We start from the raw sequence: 17,961 nt of genomic DNA, 5'->3' as shown, positions 1-17,961 counted from the left end.
CAGCCAGCAAGTGGCCTGCCACCGTCGTATCGGAGGTGTGGTAACCTGAGGTCAGCTCTCAGTTATCAAAGGCCTGATGAAACATAATTCTGACCGTGTTTTGACTTTGAGTTCCCAGATTATCTAATGGCACAGATCAACTTTCTTCTTGTTCCTTTACCTTAACTGTTTTATTCATCCCTTATTCCAAAATTTGTGACATTACTAGTGACCTTGAAAAACTGGTAACAATCTAAATGCCAAACAGTAGGAGAATAGTTAATAAACCATAGCACATTTGAGATTCAGTATACCAAAAAGCCGTTTTAAAAATGGGGCAAACGTGTATGTGCTATTGTGGAAGGATCACTATGATGCTTGTTGGGTAGAAAAAGGATTTAATGACATAACCAGAAGGGATCCCATTTTTGGAAGGAAAGAAGGGAGGGAGGGAGGAAGAGAGGAGGAGAAATTCATACTTAGGTGTACTGTGTGTGTACAAGTACGTGTGCTTGTGAATAGAGAAGATTTTTGAAATGATACCCAACTGATAACTCCAGCTACCCCCAGGTGTGAGCCTGGGGATGAGGGGCGAGTAGACAGGAAGAACTCTGCAACTTACACTGTACGTTTCTGTGATTCTTGAATTTTTTACAACTGTTATTATTTATTATGTTAGTAATTAAGGACAAACAAATCTATAAATGATTGTTTAGATCTGATATTTACAAGCTCTAATCACACTCAAGTTTTATTAACTTTGGATTTGGGCGTGATATAAGCAAGCAGAAAATATTTATTTACTCACTGATGGCACACTGTTTGGAAGAGCTTGGAGCAAGGATGATGAAAGCAATTTGCAAAATCACTCAGCAGAAACTGGAGAATGTCGTCAATGAGTTGGAAAATTGTTCTGAACAATGCTTGATGAGGGTTAGTCGCTGGGCTGAAGCTGGGAAATTTGAACTGCCTTGCTTTTGTATGCCATTTGCTATCTTCTGATTATGAGCGAGAACTGAAATTATTAGAGTTTAAAGTTACATAAGCAGGCAATTTTCTCATTTTTAAATGAAGTATTTAAAAGTCATACACAAATAATTGCAGGTTTTGAAGTGCAGCATCTGAAACCTATACTATAAATATTTTTAAATAGAATTCAATTTAATTTTAAAATACTGAAAGGTGAAGTTTTTATAATTTACATATTTGATTTGTTTTTATAATTTTCCACCTAAAGGCTAGGTAAGCAACCTTTCCACCCAATTACTCAAAACTCCCTTAGAGTTGACACCAATGACTTCATCTTATATTAGCTTCCTATGTAAATATACCACTGAAAAAATTATTGCAAATAACCTCAGCATTAAAATGGCTTTTTGAACAAATACAATCTCCCAAACAGTGTGAGCTGCACTTGGAAATTTGTTCCTTGACATTACTTTCCAAAGTCAAGAACACTTCACTAACCCCCCAGCCCAGGTCTCAAAGGAAGAAAAGGACAAAGATTGGCAGTAGAAGAGGTTTGTCCTCACAGTCAGTCTCATACACTCTCTCCCCAAATCCCATTAGGTCCAAGACACTGGGTCTGCCTCTCCAGGAGTGCTCTCCTACCCCACCTTACCAGGTCTGAATTCTTCCAGTGCCTGGGTAGGTTTCTTCTGTAAAATTAACTTGTATGTTAAAAACCAGGTCCAATGAAGGGCCATTCACGAAGAGCAAGTCCAGTCCGTGTTTTGAGAAAGGGAAAGAGCTGAAGTTCGCCCCAAAAAATAACGTAAAATAAAATAATCATAGACATTTTGAATTGCAAGAGATTACAAAAATCTTTGAATCCAGTTCTCTCCTTTCAAAGCTGAAGAAACCAACTCCCTAAGAGCCAGGACACCAGCCAGGACCAAATGGTTATTTTGTGGCCAATTTATTGCTAGATAGAAAGAGATTATCTTCAGTACCATGATATTTCTGGAACATATTGGTGACATTAAAAACATGATTATATTTAAAATGTAGTACATTCAGATTATATACCCTATTAGGTGACCAAAAACTAATATGATAAATTGCAACGTCTTGGTATCTGTCTGTTTTTTAAACCAAGGCTTACAACTTTCATTTATTCATTCAGCAAATACTGAATGCCTATTATATGCCAGGCACTGTTCAGATGCTGGGGAACAGCAGGGAAAAAAGTGGTCATGGACGAGTTTTGAGGACAGAAGTGAGATGATCTGAATCATCACGTTAAAGAACCTCTTGAGTTGCTATATTGAGAAAAGACCATGAAACAGGGTGGGAGTCAGGCAAAGGTGGAGCAGGAAAACAAGTTAGGAGGTTGTTGGCAGGAAACATAAGCAAGCATGGTGGCATGGACCAGCAGAGCAGTGCTGGAATCAAGGAAGAGCCAACAGGATTTGCTAAAGACCTCAATGTGAAAATAAGAGAAAGGAAAGAATCAGGGTCTAACTCCAAAATATTGGCTTCAGCCACTGAAAGAATGAAGCTGCCATTAACTGAAATGGGGAAACCCAGAAAGATAAGAATTGGGGGATAAAATCTGGAATTCAATTTGGGGCACACTGCTTCAAAACTCTGTAAGACATTCGAGAGTGATACTGACAAGCTTGGTTGGGCCTAGGAATGGAGAGTTTAGAGGAAATACTGGGTTGGATATTTTCTGACTTTAATTTTGAAGTGAAGAGCCTGATGTTAGCTGGTCACCCACAAAGGCTATAAGAAAGTATTTCTCCCTAGAGTGTTAGTAGCTATTACATCACCTTGATTCAACCAGTATTTATTTATTAGGCGCTAGACACTATAACAGGTTCTGAATGTATAAAGATGATTACGATTCTTCTTCTTTGAGTAAATCTAGAGGAAGAGAAAGAAAAGAAACACCACCAACAAAAACCTCAAATACTATAAATGCTGCAAGAGTGTGCCCAAGATGCTAGTGAAAAACACAAACGCGGATGTCATGAACTATACCTTGGAAGGCCAGCAGTTGTGTTTGAGCCAGCATCTTCAGGGTTGCGTAAGAGTTTTACAGACATCCGAGGGTGGGTTGGGCAGTCCAGCAAAGAACACAGGCACAAGTACACCAAGGCAGGAAAGAGCAGAGCCCCTGCTAGCACCCACACTGTGCCTTGTGGCCCAAGCGCAGGCTATGTGTAGGGGAAGGTGGCTGCTAAGAGCTGGGATGAAAGGGAAGTTGTGGGTGTGGTGCGCGGGAGGTAAGATGTGCTGGGTTGCTACGCTACCTCATTCAGAAAGCAAGAACAAACACAGTCTAGCTGAGTAGACACACACACTAGTGCCGCATGGGGCCCTGCTGTGCTCTGTTGAGATGCAGTTAATCTCCTAGCGGCAGAGGAGGTGGCCCTGCTCTCAGGGAGGGAGGAACAGGTGCTAGGAGCTGGCATTGGCTTGAAAACAATTTCAAGTGTGCCCTTCAGTGGGTTCTCTGCAGTTTCTATAGAAGTGGGCCAGCTGCTGCGGGGGCTGGGCAGTGAAAGCCAGGTGCACCAGCAAAGGACCTGGCCTCTCTCTGAGAGGATTGAGGGCCACTGGCAAGCTTTAATTCGGAAAGTGGTATGATGGGCTTGTCCTAAAGGGTTACTTCTTCCCTGGAGACTCTGACAGGGAATGATGCTTCGACTTAGAGAAATTCTTCTCATTTGGCAAAAATACAGAACTGAATCACAAGGTTGTACAGAGAACACTGGTGCAGATATTTCTCAGATCATATCTTGTAAAGGGCCAACTACCCTGTTTTCACTTAAGACTGACCTGAAAATGTGTGATTTCTGCCCAGTCTTAATCTCTTAGAGTCACAAAAAAATACTTTTACTTAGGATATTTCAGAAATGTGGAACGTCTGCAACACTCATCGGATCTAAACAAAGAGTAAAGATTTAAACACTATATAAAGGATCATGTATGATCCCGTTCAATATAGTATAGGAAAAAACTTAAAAATAAGGGATCATGTTTTGAAACTATGTTCTTATTTCAAAATAACATGTACATGATAAACACATATAGTTTTTTGTCAATTGAAAATAAAATTACGTTCATTGTGCAGTGTGTGTTGGCACCGACGGAAAAAGGAAAAATCGAGGGTTATAAAAGAGGATATTCCCCCTCATCTGTGCTCCTCAGGAACATTTCTTCATTGACATATTTAGGCATCTGTCCCTATTCATGACGTAAGTTGTGTGGTGTGCCCAATAGTGTATATAATAAGACATCTAAAGGTGAATTGTGCACTTGTGAGCATGGTAAGTCTCCAAAAGTGTTTATAGAATGATGACAGTGTTGTGGTCATTGTTTAGAGGAAGAAAAGTCTTTTTCAGACTGCTGTTCCACTACTGGCTTTTAGAGTATGGAGGCTGAATAATGCAGCTCATCATCACTCTTTTCTGTCTATTCTTTCCCCTGCCTGTCATCCAGAAAACAGCTAAACGACTTGTATCCTCTTGTACACAGTTTAATAACCAATTACAGAGAGCCAAAACATGAGTGAACTCCCATTCACAATTGCTGTAAAGAGAAGAAAATGCCTAGGAATACAACTTACAAGGGATGTGAAGGACCTCTTCAAGGAGAACTATAAACCACTGCTCAAGGAAATAAGAGAAGACACAAATAAATGGAAAAACATTCTATGATCATGGATAGGAAGAATCAATATCGTGAAAATGGCCATACTGCCCAAAGTAATTTATAGATTCAATGCTTTACTCAACAAGCTACCATTGACTTTCTTCACAGAAGTGGAAAAAACTATTTTAAACTTCATATGGAACCAAAAAAGAGCCCGCATAGCCAAGACAATCTTAAGTCAAAAGAACAAAGTTGGAGGCATCATGCTACCTGACTTCAAACTATACTAAAAGGCTACAGTAACCAAAACAGCATGGTACTTGTACCAAGACAGATAAATAGACCAGTGGAACAGAATAGAGGCCTCAGAAATAACACACACATCTACAACCATCTGATCTTTGACAAATCTGACAAAAACAAGAAACAGGGAAGGATTCCCTATTTAATAAATGGTGTTGGGAAAACTGGTTAGCCATATGCAGAAAACTGAAACCGGAACCCTCCCTTATACCTTAAACAAACATTAACTCAAGATGGATTAAAGACGTAAATGTCAGACCTAAAACCATAAAAATCCTAGAAGAAAACCTAGGCAACACCATTCAGGACATAGGTATGGGCAAAGACTTCAGGTCTAAAACACCAAAAGCAATGGAAACAAAAGCCAAAATTGACAAATGGGATCTAATTAAACTGAAGAGCTTCTGCACAGCAAAAGAAACTATCATCGGAACAAACAGGCAACCTACAGAATGGGAGAAAATTTTTGCAATCTATTCATCTGACAAAGGGCTAATATCTAGAATCTACAAAGAACTTAAAAAAATTTACAAGAAAAAAACAAACAACCCCATCAGAAAGTGGGCAAAGGAGATGAACAGACACTTCTCAAAAGAAGACATTTGTGCAGCCAACAAACATATGAAAAAAAGCTCATCATCACTGATCATTAGAGAAATGCAAATCAAAACCACAATGAGGTACCATCTCACACCAGTTAGAAAGGTGATCATTAAAAAGTCAGGAAACAACAGATGCCAGAGAGGATGCGGAGAAATAGGAACACTTTTACACTGCTGATGGGAGTGTAAGTTAGTCCAACCATTGTGGAAGACAGTGTGGCGATTCCTTAAGGATCTACAACTAGACATACCATTTGACCCAGTAATCCCACTGCTGGGTATACACCCAAAGGACTATAAATCGTTCTACTATAAAGAACATGCACACGTATGTTTATTGCAGCACTATTCACAATAGCAAAGACTTGGAACCAACCAAAATGTCCATCAGTGACAGACTGGATAAAGAAAATGTGGCACATATGCACCATGGAATACTATGCAGCCATAAAAAAGGATGAGTTCATGTCCTTTGCAGGGACATGGATGAATCTGGAAACCATCATTCTCAGCAAACTAACACAAGAACAGAAAACCAAACACTGCATGTTCTCACTCGTAAGTGGGAGTTGAACAATGAGAACACATGGACACAGGGAGGGAGACATCACACACTGGGACCTGTTGGGGGTGTGGGGCTAGGGTAGGGATTGCATTAGGAGAAATAGCTAGCTAATGTAGGTGACGGGTTGATGGTGCAGCAAACTACCACGGCATGTGTATACCTATGTATCAAAACTGCACATTCTGCACGTGTACCCCAGAACTTAAAGTGTAAAAAAAAAAAAAGAAAGAAAAGAAATAACCAACTGCAATTTTGACTTAGTTGTTTTGTTATTTTGGAAGATGGGGAAGGTGAAAAGAAACTAGTTTACATATACAAAGGCCACACACATACACACACACACACTCATATTCTGGGCTGTGTGTATTTTCATTGTGCCTTAAAATCTGGACAACATGGGCTCAGATCTCCCAACTCCACAATTTATGGAACGTTCAGTGACCTTGCCAAGAGCAATCAGAATTTCCAAGGGTATTAGGTTAACACAGTTGCTTCTTTATTGGAGCCCCTGCTTCCGCTAGACTGTTTTGCCCAGGCATCACTGCCCTGAATGTGAGGAACCTGATCCACATGATGGGAAACTGGCCATGGATCTCCCCCACATTCAAAGAGCAGCCAAACATGCTACTGCCCTGGGATCTCAGGATGTGAGATTGACTTTATTGAAGGTTTGGGGGAGATGATTGAAAGTTTGTATCACAGCAACTCATAAAACTTTAAAACTGCATAACCTCCACCTCTCTCCTTCAAAGTCCCTTGACCTCTCCATTTTGTTGATCTTTCATTTCATCTTTCTTTCTCCTCTACTTCCTCCTTTCCAGAAGCTTGAAAAGCTAAATTAAAAAAAAATATGATGAAGAATTCCCCACTGTATTATACAGAACAATTAAGCTATCTCTATTTCCTACCCTGAAACTCAAAACACACTACTTGCTTATAGAAGACTCAGGGACCTCTGATGCCCAGGGTTGATGGGCCTGGCCTTTCTTGGCTGACTGAATCCTTGAACCAGGACTAAAAAACCTGCTCTGCCTGGCGAGATCACAGCTGATTGCTATGTTGCTCTCTGTGCTTTCTCGTATTTTTCAAATTGTTGTCCATACTTTTTATTCAGGCAAAAGTAAATAATCAAATGCTTTTAAAATGTTCTGCAAAAATAAATCCAGGCTCTTGTGGAAAATAGTTTCTTGGAGGATATACATAAAGGAAATTTGAAGGTGAGGTGGGTGCTAAGAGCAGGGAATCCCCAAACTTTTCCTGTAAAGAGCCAGAGAGTAAATATTTGAGACTTTGTAGGCCAAATAGTCTCTGTCACAAATATTCAACTCTGCCATTGTTGCCAGAAAGCAGCCAGCAACAATACACAAACCAGTGAGCCCAGCTGTGTTTCAATAAAATTTTATTTACAAACTAGGGGTAAGTGTGATGATTGAGCCCATGACCTGTAGCTTGCCAACCCCTGCTAAGAGGAGGTGTCGAACATATATATGTGCTTGATGGGAGCTTGAGTGACACTCTCACAAAGGAGAAAGCTAAGATGATGTGGTAAAGCCATCACATAGCTTTCATAAAATTTAATTGTTTCTCTTTTTCATATCTTCCAGGGACAGTTTATTTGTTTTTTCATTTGTTCTTGGGTTTGTTTTGAGTCTTGTTCTGTAGCCCAGGCAGGAGTGTAGTGGTACAATCTCAGCTCACTACAACCTCCTGCCCCCTGAGTAGCTGGGATTACAGGAGCCTGCCATGATGCCCAGCTAATTTTTTGTATTTTTAGTAGAGACGGGGTTTCGCTATGTTGGCCAGGCTGGTCTCGAACTCCTGGCCTCAAGCTATCCACCGGCCTCGGCCTCCCAAAATGGTGGAATTACGGGTATGAGCCACCACACCTGGCCCGAAAGTTTAGAAAGAAAAATGATTTAGCTCCTTCAAAAACTAAATTTTAAAAGGAATTGGAAGGCTAAGGTGCTAGGTTCAATGAAAAAGTAAGTTGGATTAGAGAAAAATATATCTGTCTGGTGAAGAAAAACTTTCTGGTTAGGAGAGAAGAAACATTAGGCAAAGCACTGCTGGCCATGGTCTCAGGGACCCTGGACATGTCTGGCCTCTGGCAGGAACTTTGTGATGTTCAAACCAGTTAACCTCTCAGGCTCACCAGGTCCTTTCTGGTAAATGATAATGTTGCATTAGATAAGGCCAGTGCTTTTCCAGCTCTACGATTCTGTTAGAGATTACCTCAGAATCTTACAGAGAGCTAGGGGCAGATACAAGAATCTGTTTTTCCTGTTTTCCTCCGTAAGAGTTAATAAATCAATCGAGTGCTCCCCACCGGCCAGGTGGTTGCCCTACGTTGTTTTACTTCACAGCTCTCATCCCTGGACATGTCCAGTTGACCCTAGAGGTTGGGCATCATTATCTTGACCTTTTAATAAAGAACACAGGCTTCTCAATAGTCAAATGATTTATCCTCGGTTATGTGTTATACAAATAATAAGAGTTAGATCTGAGAGACTGACTCTAGGCCCAGCATTTTAGGCTATAGCACTAATTTCTTTTCATCATGGATGTATACCCTCCTTTCTGTCAGGAAAGGAAAAAGTTGGATACTGAAAAACAAATGGGAACCTTCTTCTGAGAGTTAGCACAAAGGGGAGAAGTCAGCAGGAAGTTTGCAAAGTACATATTGGAGGTTCAGCTATTGAGGGAAACCTTTGACAGCAAGAGTAGGCTTAACATAAGTTAAAGGCAATTCTCTACATAGGTCTAAAAAATGAAAGCGAGGCTAGGCTGGGAGAGATGTGGCTGTTGAAAAATAGTGTGAAGGAGGATCCAGATGTCAATTCCAATCTGTACCTGGGGAGCCTAAAGGGAACAAAATCCTCCAGAGGAGAGAGAACTGCTTTGTTGCATTTGCAGCTAGGCTTTACGAGAAAAAGGACAGTATACCTGGAGGCAAGCTAGGATTTTCTGAAGGAGGAACAAATTCTACATCCTTCTCCTATGGCCTTCTGACCTCTGGTTAGTCCCCTAATGAAGACCAATAGATTATTTTAGACCTCACAGAGGCAGAGCAGAGGCAAGGAGGGGTGGTGCCTTACTCACAGAAGGAAGTCGTTATCATCTTTGAAGATGACTTCAGACACAGCAGTGACCCAGTGACAGCCTTTTGCTTTCACTTACTAACCTTCTGAGTAAAAGAAATGGTAATATCTTAGCATCAAGCTTTTGTTGGCAAGTATGTTCTAGCTTTTTTTTTTTAACTTTCATATTGCATGTATGTGTGTGTGCATGCATGTGCATGAAAGTTTTCCACTCACAAAGGGCCTTTTACTGTCACTAATGGAAGCGGGAGAGACCATTACAGGACGTGGATAGCATTAGTGCCCAGGAAATTGCATTCTTGTTTGAAGCCAGATAATTCTGGTGAATAGAGAAGCCCTAGCTACCATCAGCTTGTTGGTGTGCCTTTTGGGGCATCCTGACAAGGAGGTTACTGTTAGTCAGAAGAAAAATAAATCAAAGTCAGACAAACACAGGGAGTTCATGGGGAAGGAAGATGAATTAAATAAGCAGGAAGACAATTATCCTTCTCCGCCAATACAGCCATAAGCTTTGTTCAATATTTCCAACTTAAGATATTCAGCTGATGGCTTTCGGGCAAGGTCAGGTCGGTCAGTCTAGAAACGAAAAGAGCTCACTCTGCTGTTTCACCTGTTCCCTCACCTCTTTTTCCACAGGGAATCTTACAAAAGTGAATTGCACTGACAGTTCAGTCTATATCACCAGCTGAAATCTCCACTGTGTCAATGCAAAAAATTATGTCTGCTTTTAGGAACTGAGGCATTTTAGTGGACCTTGGCTTCCTCTCAAGTTAGGATAAACTCTTGAGGCTGAAGACTAGTTTATATTTTAATATCTTTAGAAACTGGCTGGGCACGGTGGCTCACGCCTGTCATCCTAGCCCTTTGGGAGGCCAAGGTGGATAGATCACTTGAGGTCAGGAGTTCAAGACAAGCCTGGCCAACATGGTGAAACCCCATCTGCACTAAAAATACAAAAATTAGCCAGGCATGGTGGCGTGCGCCTGTAATCCCAGCTACTCAGGAGGCTGAGACGTGAGAATCATTTGAACCTCAGAGGCAGAGGTTGCAGTGAGCCGAGATTGTGCCACTGCACTCCAGCCTGGGCAACAGAGTGAGACTCCATCTCAAAATATTAACAACAATAATAATAATATCTGTAGAAATCATTAAAATAAAATTAAATCAACTCATTGTACTTTAGTAACCTTTTTGTGGTAGAACTCAAGCAGGTGAGAACAACCCTACGCTGACTAAACCAGGCAGAACACACATTGGAATTAGATCACACTGAGGGGTGTTTAACATTGGGAGAGAATGGAAATCAGCCAAATATTCATCAGCTGTATTTATTAATAGATGGGGTATATTGCAATTGTGGAGGCTACATGGGAAAGTCCTGGTCAGAAGTCATGTCTGGCAAATGGAAAGGAGAAAAATAATCCTGCCAGGTAAAAACAGTTCTGCTGGGAGACAGGGACTCCCTACAGGATATTATGGAAGAAGCAGAAAGAGGAAATTTATTTAAATGCCTTCATGGAAAGGAGGACTCTCAAGAGCTTTCCCAGCTGCCTTTTCAACCCCACAGGGTCTCCCCTCACACATCTTTAAAAAGCTTACATTTTCTACATCAACAGCCAGGGGGTCATGTGCTCATCCTTCCTTGCTCAAAGTCTCTTTCTCTCTCTTCTAGAGTGCAGTGGTAATATAAAGACAGCTTAGATCCCATGACCCCCCACGTACCTCCATTTTATAAGATTTCTTTCAGCCAGCTTGCACAGCAGGCTTAAACTGGGGAGAGGACTAAACCAAAATTATCTGAGGAGTATTTCTTCCATGGCTCTGCTCTACCTGGTCTGAAAAAAAGTAGCAGAAGAAAAAAGTGACACTGAATACCAAATTGTGTAGCATATTTTAGGAGAGAGGTAGCTTCTGGCTTTAGTGATTGTCTTTTGTGTTGGTAAAACGTAACTGCTTATATGCAAACTCTGAAGAAAGAAAGGCTTGGTTGCCCTTAAGCTGTGGTCAAATATTTGAAGGCTTATTCTAAAGGAAAGTACTAAATTTATTCTTGTTACTCCAAAGGGAAGAACTACAACCATGTGTAGAATTTATGGAAAAAATATTTTGACTCGGCATTAAAAAATAAGAGTTACCTTTACTGCCTTGAAAAGTAGTGAAACTTCCAGCATTGAAAATGTTCAAGCAGAATGCAATCTGGGTTGTATTAGTCAGGGATGGCTAAGCTGAAGTAACAAGTACACCCAAAAGACTCAGTGACCCAAAGAACAAGAAGTTTGTTTGTTTTCTTTGCTGTGCCAGTCCTGGGAAGGTATTTTAGTCAGTGGTTCTCCCTCCACACCCCCACCGTTCCACAGTCATTCAAGAACCCAGGCTGAATGACTATTCTGATGTGTCTGAGTTGTCCTGGACACCACCATCCCAGTGCCCTGGACCAAGGAAAGAGCATGAACATCACACAGGGGAGGTTGTTTTCAGCTAGGCTTGAAAGTTGCACACACCCCCATCTCCTCCACTACTCCCATTGCATTGTCTGGAACTCAGTCTTATGGCCGTAACTAACTGCAAGGGACACTGGGGAACATGGTCTACCTGGTGATCTTGGACAAGCTATTTAATATCTCAGCTACATTTTCCTCAACTGTAAAAAATGACAATAACTCAAAAGACACTGTCAAGAAAGCAAAAAGACAACCCAAATAATGGGAGAAAATGCAAGTCATATATCTAATAAAGGTCTATATAAAGGATAAATAAAGAACTATTATAACTCAACAATAAAAAAGACAACCCAATTTAAAAATGATAAAGGATTTGAAAAGGAATTTCTTATTGGCTATAAATGGCCAATAAGAACAAAGAAAAAAGCTCACTATTGGTCATCAGAGATATACAATTCAAAACCACAATGAGACACTACTTCACACCCATTGAGAAGGCTAGAATAAAAAAAGACAATAATAAGTGTTGAGAAATTGGAACCCTTATACAACACAGGTGGGAATGTAAAATGGTACAGCTGCTTTGGAAAGCAGTTTGACAGTTCCTCAAAAAAGTTAAACATAGAGTTACCACATGATTCTAACTTCACTCTTAAATACCCAAGAGAAATAAAAACATATATCCACAAAAAAATGTATACACAAATTTTCGCAGTTGAATTATTCATAACAGCCAAAATGTGAAAACAATTCAAATACCAAATGACAATCAACTGGTCAATGAACAGATAAACAAAATGTGATATATCCATACAACAGAATATTATTTAGCCATAAAAAAGAATGAAGTAGGGAGACATGCTATGGCATAGATGAACCTTGAAAACATTATGCTAAGTGAAAGAAGCCAGACACAAAAGGTTACATATTGTATGACTCCATTTATATAAAATGTCCAGAATAGACAAATTCATAGAAACCAAAAAATGGGTTAGTGGCTTCCAAGGTTTTGGGAGACAGAGAAACAGGGAGTGACTGATAAGAGATACAGGATTTCTTTTTGTAGTGATGAAAAGTTCCTGCAATTAATAGTGATGGTTGCACAACATTGTGAATACACTAAAAAACACTGAATTGTGGAACTTAAAAAGGCGACTTTTATATGTAAATTTAAATAATGAAGTTATCCATCAAAAATAATAAATGAGCCCGGCGTGGTGGCGGGCGCCTGTAGTTCCAGCGACACGGGAGGCTGAGGCAGGAGAATGCCGTGAACCTGGGAGGCGGAGCTTTCAGTGAGAGGAGATCGTGCCACTGCACTCCAGCCTGGGCCACAGAGAGAGACTCTGTCTCAAAAAAATAAAAAATAAAAAATGATAATATTAATAACACCTACCTGTGCTAAGACTGCAATTTGATACTATTTTGCCCTTCTTTCAATAGGATTATAGTTGAGACCCAGCTGTCCGGTGAGGGACTACATTTCCTATGTTTCATTTCACAAATTAGGGTGGTCATGAGGTTAAGGTCTCACTAATGAAACATGTGGGAATGGCAACAGCTAAAGCAAGCTTGGAAACCATATCTTGCAGAAAACAGGGCCACTGCCATTCCAAGGGTATAGATGACATTACACAGCAGAGCTCCTGCCAAAACTCACCTCAAGGCTGTTGGTGGAGAAACACACTTCTGGATTTTTTTTTTTTTTTATGTCATTATCCATTTATTTATTTACATTTAGTTTCTATATCACAAGAGTAACTTTTTACAGGGTTGAGATATTAGCTGTTGTTGTTAAGCACTGTGTGCACAATATCTAGCATAGCACCCGTCAAATAGTCGGTGTTCAATACGTATTTGTGGACTTAATAACTTGCTGACTGATGGATAGATTAAAAGAACAAAACATGCTCCCTTTTCTTTTTCTTCTCATATCAAGGCTGTTGGTGGAGAAACACACTTCTGGATTCTTTAGCCACTCTATTTTGGAATCCCTTTGTTACAGAAGCTAGTGTTACTCCATCCACGCAGAAGTATGTAAGTGAAGTAGGGGCTGTCTTAACAAAAATCTAATATGCATGCCATTGGCTTAACAGTCAGGCAGTGAGTGGTAAAGAAATAAACTTATAGGTTAGGAAGTTGGAGACATTTGTACACCACACAAAACATTTGTCTGCAATAACATGCAGTAGTCCCCGCTTTCCCAAGGCGGGTATGTTACAAGACGTCCTGTGGATACCTGAAATCTTGGATAGCACTGAACCCTATATATACTATTAAAAACTGTATTTTTTCAATCTGATAACCAAAGTGGCTACTAAGTGAATAATGGATAGTTTATACAGCTGGACACAGGGATGATTCACATCCTGGGCAGGATGGAGTGGGATGGCAAGAGACTTCATCACCCTACTCAGAATGGCATGTAATTTAAAACTCATGCATGAATTATTTATTTCTGGAATTTTCCATTTAATATTTTAGAGCCACATTTGACCTACAGTAACTGAAACCACAGAAAGTGAAACCACAGATAAGGGGACTACTATATCTACTGAGTCAGCAGCTCTGAGGTAAGGGCTTGAACAGAGAACTGCACATTTGTGTGTATTACCTGCTCCTTGCTGTTTTTAGCATGACTTTATAAAAAAAGAGAACATAATATAAAAAAATTGGCTGGAAGGAAATAGAACCAAGACACAACAAAAACACAGAAGGAAACAGAAAAAGTACAGAAATCTATAATTTCATATTCATTCATTTGTTCATTCATTCAACAAATATGTTCCAAGCACTTGGACTACACCAATGAACAAAATGCACAGTAAAGCTTATGAAATTTCAATTGGAGAGACATAATACAAACAATACATATAATAAATAAATTATCTATGTTACAAATATGTCACGGAAAACAAAATTACGGAGGACAGTAAGCACAGGAGTGGGGGGCAGTTTGTGATTTTGAGTAGGATGGTCCTGGTGAGCCCTATTGAGAGGGCAATAATTTGAGCAAAGACCTGCACATGAGGGAGTTCAGTGACTAGGTGCCTAGAGAAAGTGTGTTCCAGGCAGAAGGATAAGATGGTCAAGAGCCTGAGATGGATGTGCCTAGTGTTTTCAGGGAACACCGAGGAAGCCTGTGTCGCTGGAGTTTTGTTGGCAAGGGGAGTTATCAAGGAAGTGACAAGTCACAGAGGAAAATGGGGCAGTCCATATGACTTTAGCTTTTATTCTAGTGAAAAGGGGAGGCTCCCAGGGTGTTGAGCAGAGGAGCAACATTTCAAAAGGCTCACTCTTGCTCCAGGAGGGAAATGCGGAAACACATCTCTAAGTCAGGAGGTGCTAACAGTAACCCAGGCCAGGGATGAAGGTTGCTCAGACCAGGGTGATAGCATGGGGGGCCAAGAGAAAAGACGGACTCAGGTTAACTTTTGAAAAGATGTTTTTGCTGAAAGACTGGAGGTGGGTTGTGAAAGAAAGTGAGGAATAAATGACTCCAGAGTTATTAGAAGAATAAAGTTAAATGATGCAAATAAAATATAAACACTAAGACCAAAGCCAAATGGATGTCAAATTGTCAAGTTATATAAGAGGGTATTTCATAAAATGTGTCAGAAATACGCTTTAGGCTTAAGGCGAAAATGAGCTTCCTAGTACCCCACAAATATCTCAACTCCCACAGCTGAATTAAACTGGTCCTCTGGAAGCTGAAGAATTTAGGGAGGGGATGGCTAATTAGCACATAGACATTGGAAAAGCAACAGGAGTCTAGCACTTCTGAGAATAAGTTGTCCAACAAAGCAGGAGAGAGTCAGGGCCCATGAATCTCTCAGTGCCGCCCTCTCCCCACAGCAGCACACTGGATAGGGCGCTCTCAGCAATCTCCCAATGGTCATCCTCCTTCCTCGGGAAAGCGTAAGAACCCAGCGGGAGAAGAGACTAGAAGTTTTTCCCTGGAAACGCAAAGAATGAGGAATAAAAGATGTTCTCCATAACAATCGGGATTATTGAACTGTACAAATAGAAATATCTTTACTTTTAGAATAGAATAATTCTTCTGGACATGTCTTTAAAATCTTATTTTAGAGGGCATATGTAAAAGAATTAGTTCATTCTTATGTTCACAATATGCTTCCTCGCTTAGCCAATGAATTTCTCTGAGAAGCAACAGTGTTATGAAAACAGCCTAACTTTGCAGGGGCCAGTTCTAATCTTGACCCTTCCACCTACTAGCTGTGTATGTAAGTTACTTAACAGCTTTTAGCTTCAATTTCTTGGCTATAAGAGAGGATCAATGGTATTGGATGAAAGAGATGCATATGAAAGGTAAATATTATAGTGTCCACCTATAAACTGCACCAACAAAGGTTAGTTTCTCCTTAACACAAGAGGCTCAGTGGTGATGTGGAATGCCAGCTTTCTGATATACTTGGAATAGAGCTGTTCTTCCTGAAACACTGGCTCTCATATATGACATGCAACTTGCCCAAGTTGAAAGGGGAAACTTTGCTTTCCATTCAAACTCCCTTGGCCTCATTTTGGGGCAGCTTCTGAAAGCTTCTTGACCCCAAGTGCCACACTTCTGATAAGAACTGATAAGAGAACTTGATACAATGATGAAAAGGATCATCTCTTGAAAGAAACTTTTCTTGTGATGTCTTCAGCCCTAGCTCAAAGTCTTGTGGTTGCCAGCAGATCAAAAAAGCCTGGGGTAAAAATACAACCTCCATGGAGGTTTGTTTGTGGAAGCCGACTTGCTGGAAGACTACATTACTCAACGATTTTACAGTTTATTCTTATTGATGATATTTCAGTTATATGCAGTTGATTACAAATTTTTCTAACACCATAGTACTGGCTCAGAGCTCTTACTAATTATGACAGATGCTGTGGAAAATTATGATAAGGGAATTTCAAATGCTTTGATTAAAATGATATTCACAGAATTGACATTTATGACTAATTTGGTTCTTCTTTTATGCTATAAGTTAATCCATATTTTATGTTCTACATGAAAGGAAATTAGGAGAATGTCAGGAGCAAACTACTACCAGCAGCAATAGCAGCTGTCTATTTATAAAATAGTCTCTAGTGTTCAAAGAAAAAAAATCTATATAAAGAGATTTATTTTAAAATGGTCTGAACATATTACTAGATGGGAGTCAATTGCTTCATAGCATTATTTGGCATTCTTCAGCGTTTTCTCACAGCAATTTACACCTTTGTGTAATATGATATAATAGAAAGAAGTAGACTTGGGAGTTTAAAAGTTCTTGGTTTTGACCGGGCATGGTGGCTCGTGCCTGTAATCCCAGAACTTTGGGAGGCCGAGGCGGGCAGATCACGAGGTCAAGAGATCGAGACTATCCTGGCCAACAAAGTGAAACCCCGTCTCTACTAAAAACACAAAAATTAGCTGGGCGTGGTGGCGCACACCTGTAGTCCCAGCTACTCAGGAGGCTGAGGCAGGAGAATCGCTTGAACCCAGGAGGTAGAGGTTGCAGTGAGCCAAGATCGTGCCACTGCACTCCAGCCTGGGCGACAGAGTGAGACTCCATCTAAAAAACAAAACAAAACAAAAAGCAGTTCTTGGTTTCATTCTCAGATCAGCTGGTTATTTGATATTGAGCCAAAAAGCCCCAGTTTTCTCAAATGTAATATAGGGATAACTCATAAGATTGTTCTATGGATCTAACAAGTAAACCATAGAAAACATCTAGAGTTGGGACTAGTATCTAGCAGGCACTCGATACATGGTAACTATTATTTACAAGGGTAGCTATCATAATTCTTTTGATTCTATTTCTGAAGGTCGTTTCCAGGACAATGCTATATGAAATCTGAGTCCAAAAAATATACATGCTGGACAGAGATATTCATAGCTATAAAGTAAAACAAAAGAAAATGAAATCTCATTTTTTAAGCTACCTGTTATTTTTGCATGATTATTATGTGGCAGACAATATGCTGAGACATTTACATGAGTTGTCTTATATAACACTCACAATAACTTTTTTTTTTTTTTCAGATGGAGTTTCACTCTTGTTGCCCAGACTGGAGTGCAATGGCACGATCTCGGCTCACTTCATACTCCACCTCCCAAGTTCAAATGATTCTCCTGCCTCAGCCTCCTGAGTAACTGGGATTACAGGTGCCCGCCACCTCACCCAGCTAATTTCTGTATTTTTAGTAGAGACTGGGTTTCACCATGATAACCAGGCTGGTCTCGAACTCCTGACCTCAGGTGATCTGCCCACCTCAGCCTCCCAAAGTGCTGGGATTACAGGCATGAGCCACCGTGCCTGGCCCACAATAACATTTTTCTTTCTTAAAAGTGAGACAGAATCCCCACACTATAAATTTACCAG

General features: G+C 40.2%; 1 long non-coding RNA gene across 1 annotated transcript in view; it reads right to left on the bottom strand.

Moving 5' to 3' along the window:
• The window catches only part of LOC111547291, a 76,542-nt gene extending 65,568 nt beyond the window's left edge, over positions 1-10,974 (bottom strand). Inside the window, exons 1-2 of the long non-coding RNA XR_002733080.2 lie at positions 10,872-10,974; positions 788-994 (exon numbers count right to left, since the gene is read on the bottom strand). This is a non-coding gene — a long non-coding RNA (uncharacterized LOC111547291). The remainder of the gene's footprint in view (positions 1-787; positions 995-10,871) is intronic.
• Positions 10,975-17,961: the final 6,987 nt, after the last annotated feature.

This window comes from Piliocolobus tephrosceles, chromosome 5 (genome assembly GCF_002776525.5).
Source record: "Piliocolobus tephrosceles isolate RC106 chromosome 5, ASM277652v3, whole genome shotgun sequence".
Classification (NCBI taxonomy): Eukaryota; Metazoa; Chordata; class Mammalia; order Primates; family Cercopithecidae; genus Piliocolobus; species Piliocolobus tephrosceles.
The sequence above is the reverse complement of the archived record's forward strand: the minus strand, read 5'-3'. Positions and strand labels throughout refer to the sequence as shown.